The sequence below is a fragment of the Phascolarctos cinereus genome, unplaced genomic scaffold (assembly GCF_003287225.1).
Source record: "Phascolarctos cinereus isolate Bilbo 61053 unplaced genomic scaffold, phaCin_HiC Scaffold_726;HRSCAF=1367, whole genome shotgun sequence".
Lineage (NCBI taxonomy): Eukaryota > Metazoa > Chordata > Mammalia > Diprotodontia > Phascolarctidae > Phascolarctos > Phascolarctos cinereus.
In genome coordinates, this window is record NW_027556098.1 from 76223992 (window position 1) to 76229991 (window position 6000).

At 34.4% G+C, this 6000-nt stretch overlaps 1 pseudogene; it reads left to right on the forward strand.

Moving 5' to 3' along the window:
• LOC110210869 (ras GTPase-activating protein-binding protein 1-like) overlaps window positions 1–5452 on the forward strand; it is a 29168-nt pseudogene extending 23716 nt beyond the window's left edge.
• The last annotated feature ends 548 nt before the right edge of the window (window positions 5453–6000 follow it).

Below are 6000 nucleotides of genomic sequence, written 5' to 3' on the forward strand. Positions count from 1 at the left end.
TATAACCAGTGCTGCATTACTAATACAAATCTTAGTCATAGTCTACGATCTTTGTGATATATTTCTTTAATCTCCTTACAAGCACTGTATTAAAAAAATTGACATCAATATTCATTTGTGAAATTGGTTTCTCTGTTTTTGCTCTCCTGTTTTAGATATCAGCACAATAATTGCAGTGTAAAAGCAATTTGGTAAAATCCATCTTTGTTATTTTTCCAAATAATTTGTATAATATTTGATTTAGCTGTTCTTTAAATGTTTGGTAAACTTCACTTGTGAATCCATCTGGTCCTGGGGATTTTATTTTCATGACTGTTCAAAAAACAAAACCACAATTAGAATGAGGAAACCCAAGATCAAAGTTAGCTATATTTAGTAACAAATGCAAATGAAATTTTCGTATAGAACAGACGACTATAATTTAGTTGTGTTACTATGATACAAGAAATACATTTTGAAATGTTAACTGTAACAATAACATGTCATTAATACTTCAAGTTGATGTATTGGATTTTTCAGTAACCATAGGTTTTAAATTTTGATTGGATTTTACAGATTATCTAGTGTAAAATTCTCCTTTTATAGATGAGGAAATTGAAGTCTACATAAATTATAAGATTGACCTGAGGCTACCCAGAAACAGTAGTAGAATGTGACACAGTATCATCAGACTACTAATAAAATGTCCCTTTCAAGATACTAGGTTGGCAGTCTTTCTTTGTTTTAAAGTTTTGTGAGAAAGAACCCATCATAGAAAGGCACCCATTTGGCTGCCTGTCAGACCTCAACCCATAAACCACAAAATGTAGAATGTTTTGACATGAATTCCAAAGCAGAGAGCCATGAGAGGTGGGGGAAATATGGTTCTTTTTTCAATTTTATTTATGTCTGGTAGAATGATAGTGGTGATCCTGAGGGTTGGGCTAGACCAAAAAACTCAGGACACGCACATCACTCTTTTCAAATACACTGAAAAGATTCCCATGCCCATTCTGGGTCTGTATGACCTTAGGCAATATCCTTAAACTCTTCATGACCCCAATAGATCTTTAAGAATATATGATAGTCACATAAGTTGTCTGTTAGCATTAGTGTAACATCACACATCTAGTCAAATAATAGGTCAGGTGAGAGCCAAGATGGCTGAGTAGAGGCAGAAACCCAAAGGAACTTTTTCCACCATTCCTTTCCATTGGGTAATGAAATAGATACTTATAACTACGTGAAATGAAAGAAAAAATACAAACAAAACAAATGAAGCAAAAATTGGAAGAGATGCATGAAAGTGGTGAAAATATTTTATTGCAAAAATTCTTATAAAAGCTTGATGTCTCAAGCATACAGGGAACTGAGCCAAATTTATAAATATATACATATAAAAATGAGCCATTCTCTAATTGATAAATGGTTAAAGGTTATGAACGGGCAGTTTACAGAAGAAGAAATAGATGATATCAATAGTCACATAAAAATTCTCTAAATTATTATTGATTAAATTAAAATTTAAAGAACTCTAAGTAAAATCTTACACCTATCAGGTTGGCTATCATGATAGAAAAAGATAATGATAAATCCTTGAGGGGATGTGGATAAATAGGGTTACTACTACATTGCTGGTAGTATTTTAAATGGTCCCAAACATTATGGAGAACAATTTGAAATACTGAGTCTAAATTCCAAAGAGATCAATAAAAAAGAAAAGGACTTATATTTCAAAAATATTTGAAGAAGCTTTTTTTCATAGTGGCAAAAAAATTGGAAACCTCTGTTTACTTCAGTTTCCTCACCTGTAAACTGAGGACAATAATAGAATCTATTTCCCAGGGTTGTTGTGAGGTTCAAATAAGATAAGATTTGTAAAGCACTTATCATGGTGCCCATTATGCATTAGGCACTATCTAAATATTCACTTCTTTCCTCTTTCAGTTCTAAGATGGGCACCAGTCAGCTCTACCTATCAACAGTTATGGCATGTGAAGAGCATCCTAAAAATAAAATCCAATAAATTTAAGGTAAGAAAAAAAGTGGGGCAATCATGTGGCAAACTTCAGGGATAGCAGCCGGACAACCCACCTATTTAACTAGTTTCTATAAAATGTTAAAGCACCTAGCTCAAGACCTCTGGCATCATAGATAGCTACTCAATGAGGCATTTATGGGAAAAATAATGCACAAGAAACTTGTAGGATAAAAATGTGAAGGGGACTGTGGTCTTCATTAGTGTAGAGAGTGCCCAGGTCAATAAGACTATGGGGCCAGTGTTACTGCTAAAAACCTGATTTTGTGAAAGCGATTTAGCTGCTGCAAATCAATGTATGCAAGGAGTGAAATATTACTCTTAAGGATTAGGGAGGTAAGAGTTTAAAAATATATTTGGCAGATACTTTCCCTTAACAGCTGTTTCAGTTTCCTACATATAGAAAGTGTGAAGTAAGAGAAAAACCTCTAGGTTTATTTATAGGCAGAATGCCTATATTTAAACCGTGGCTCTGCCACTGAATTCCTGTGTGACCATAGATAAATTACTTCTTTAGACCTTAGTTTCCTCCTCTGTAAAAGATGGAGTTGAACTAGATCAGTGGTGTCAAACTCAAATAGATATGAAGGATACTAAACTATACATAAGGATCGCTGAAAGTGCATGTTAACCTTACTTATATTTTATCGATTTTTTATTTTTGTCAAATATTTCCCAAATACATTTTTATATCCTTCAGGTGGCTCTCAGAAATGTTTCAGGCTACAAGGAATGTGTTTATATCATTGGATTAGATGATTTCTAAAGTCCTTTTTGTGTTAAATCTAGAGCATAAGAGCTAACTGACAATACAGTCATTTCTCAATTTCTGTGGCTTGAGTAAAATTTAATTTCATAAGATTTCAAAATCTGTTTCTCTTTCTTTCATTATGGCCTGGGAAATGTTGAAGGGTATAAATAATATTGAATAGTTACAAGTTCCATTTTGTTCAAACACTAAAAGCTGTTTTTAAATGTAATTTCTCCTCTTCTGTATCTCTGTCTCTTGCTCATAAAAATGTGCTGATTTATCAAAAAAAGATTGAATTAACAATTCACTGGGAAAAAACACATGAAGGAAGAATGCATATTGACAAGACTATTATCTGCATACGTGTAGACAGACCTTGCTTTTGTTCATTGTTTTATTTTTGATGCTGTTAAGGTCTTTCTTAAGAATTTTGGTATCAGTTGTGTTGACATGGAAAACACTGGCACAAGATCATCCAGAATGGCATGCCCACATAAAGAAAGTGTTATGTTCTTTGAGCAAAGGAAAATTGTGGTAGCTTAAATAAATGTGAGACATACAAATTTTGAGACACCTCTTTACCAAATGGTCATATAGATTATTATTTTTTTGGCTAGGCAATGGAGTTAAGTGACTTGCCCAGGGTCACACAGCTAGTAAGTTTTATGTGTCTGAGGTCAGATTTGAACTCAGGTCCTCCTGAATCCAGGGCCGATGCTCTATCCACTGTGCCACCTAGCTGCCCCCATATAGATTATTTGTGCCTAACCTGTGCTAGAGCTTTCTTAGCTCATATTAGTATGTGCCTCTACAGCCAACCAAACTGTACATTGACCACGACATTGTGATGACATTTTGTCCCTCTTCAGACAAGAAGGACAGACAACTAAAATAATGACTAGCATTTGTATATATATATTATATATATGTATATATGTATATATATATATGTATATATGTATATATACGTATATATACGTATATATACGTGTATATATACGTATATATACGTATATATGTATGTATATACATATATACGTATATATACGTATATATATGTATATGTGTGTATATATACAGAAATGATATATGTTAAGTATGTCAAATGGAGTGACAAAAGTCTGTTTGCTTGTTCTCATGCTTTTTAGCACGATGTTTTCAGCCATGTTGTCAGATGCTCTCAGTGAGGGTGAACATGACATCAAGGTCAGCTACTACAGTGATTATAAATTCTTCAACTTGAAAAAGTTACAAGCCAAGACCAAAGTGGATGGAGTATTGGTGCATGAGTTCTGTTTGCAGATGATTGTGCACTCAATGAAACCTCTGAAGCTCAGATGCAGGAAAACATGGATTAATTCTCTGCTGCTTGTGAGAATTTTGGCCTAACAATTAACACCAAGAAAACACAGGTGCTCAGGCATCACCACACCATCCATGTATTGAACCATCAGTTACAGAAAATGGAGAAGTTTTGAATGCTGTGGGTAAGTTCACTTACCTTGATAGCACATTTTCCAGTGATGTACACATTGATAATGTGGTTGATGTAAGCATTGTCATAGCTCACTGTTTGGGAGGCTCCAAAGGAAAGTGTGGGAGAGATGTATTAGACTGACTACCAAACTGAAGGTCTACGGAGTAGTTGTGCTGACCTTATTGTTGTATGGCTGTGAAACCTGGACAATATATCAGCACCATGCCAGGAACCTGAATCATTCCCATTTGAATTGTCTTAGGAAGATTCTGAAGATCACCTGGCGTGATAAGATACCAGACACTGAGGTTCTTTCTTGTACTAAACTGCTAAGCATTCAAACTCTGCTTCAGAGTGCTACTCTGATGGGCTGGACATGTTGTTCGATTGCAAAATATACTCTTGCCAAAAGACTATTATAGAGGACCCACACAGGACAAGTATTCACATGGTTGTCAAAAGAAGCAAAACAAGGACACTCTCAAGGTCTCTCTTAATAACTTTGGAATTGATTGTGTGACATGGGAGACACTGGCACAGGACTGCTCAGCATGGCATGCCCACATCAGAGAAGGTGCTGTGCTCTATGAGCAAAGCAGGGTTGAAATAGCTCAAAAGAAAGACAAGATGGACAAATTTAGAGAATTCACCCTAAACATTTGCATGGACTATTTGTGCCCAACCTGTGGTAGAACATTCCAAGTTTATGCTGATCTGATCAACCACAGTTAGATGTATGTATGTATGTATGTATGTATGTATGTATGTATGTATGAATATGTGTATATGTATTTGTGTATGTATATATGCATATGTATGTGTTACATGTATTCATGTGTTCATATGCATACTTATATACACTGATGGACATATATACATTTAGTCATATGCATGTATGCATGCGTGCTTGCATATCTTGACCAATTACTGTAAGTGGACCCATGAGTAGTTCTGATAGATGGAGCCACTGGTCTCTTGATTCAATTGCATGTCAGTGTAGACCATGATAGGGAGATTGTAGAATTTCAATGACTACAATCTGCTTGTTGCTGCAAATGTTCATCCTCAGAACAACAAATTTCGTACAGGAATGCTATATGTTTGCAAAACATATAACATTGTGCTCTTTGATGAATTAAAATTTTTAGAGGAGCCAAAGGACAATGGAAAAATACCTGATGGGTTGAAGTATACTCTAGCAGACTAACATTGATAATGTGCACATACAAAATGACATAAAAGACTTCCTTAAGAACATTTATGATGGGAAAAGAAGCTGGCTCAGTCATGTTGCTAAATTAAGAGACAACAGATTGACAACACAAGTGCTATAGATACAAAATTTGAAAACCATCAGAGGAAAGCTTCAAAGGAATGTGGCATTGAATGAGATATGTGAATAAGAATCATGAAAAATTAGAAGCCATGAATTGCTTTCAATTTGTATATGTTGTGAATTACCCACAACATCATGAATCTATTGGAATATTGAAGTATGGTATTATATTCCTAATAAACTACATTTTCCATATTCATCAGGTAACATATTTGCCAATGAGTATAATAATGATTCTTATTTTCAAGGTGTAATGTATGAGGATTGGAAATGGATAGAGCTGGACAGGGATACACACATACATACATACATACATACATACATACATACACATTCATGTATGTCATTATGCATTTATGTTTTATATATATTATATATATATATATTTATATACACACACATATGTCAACATACCTGTA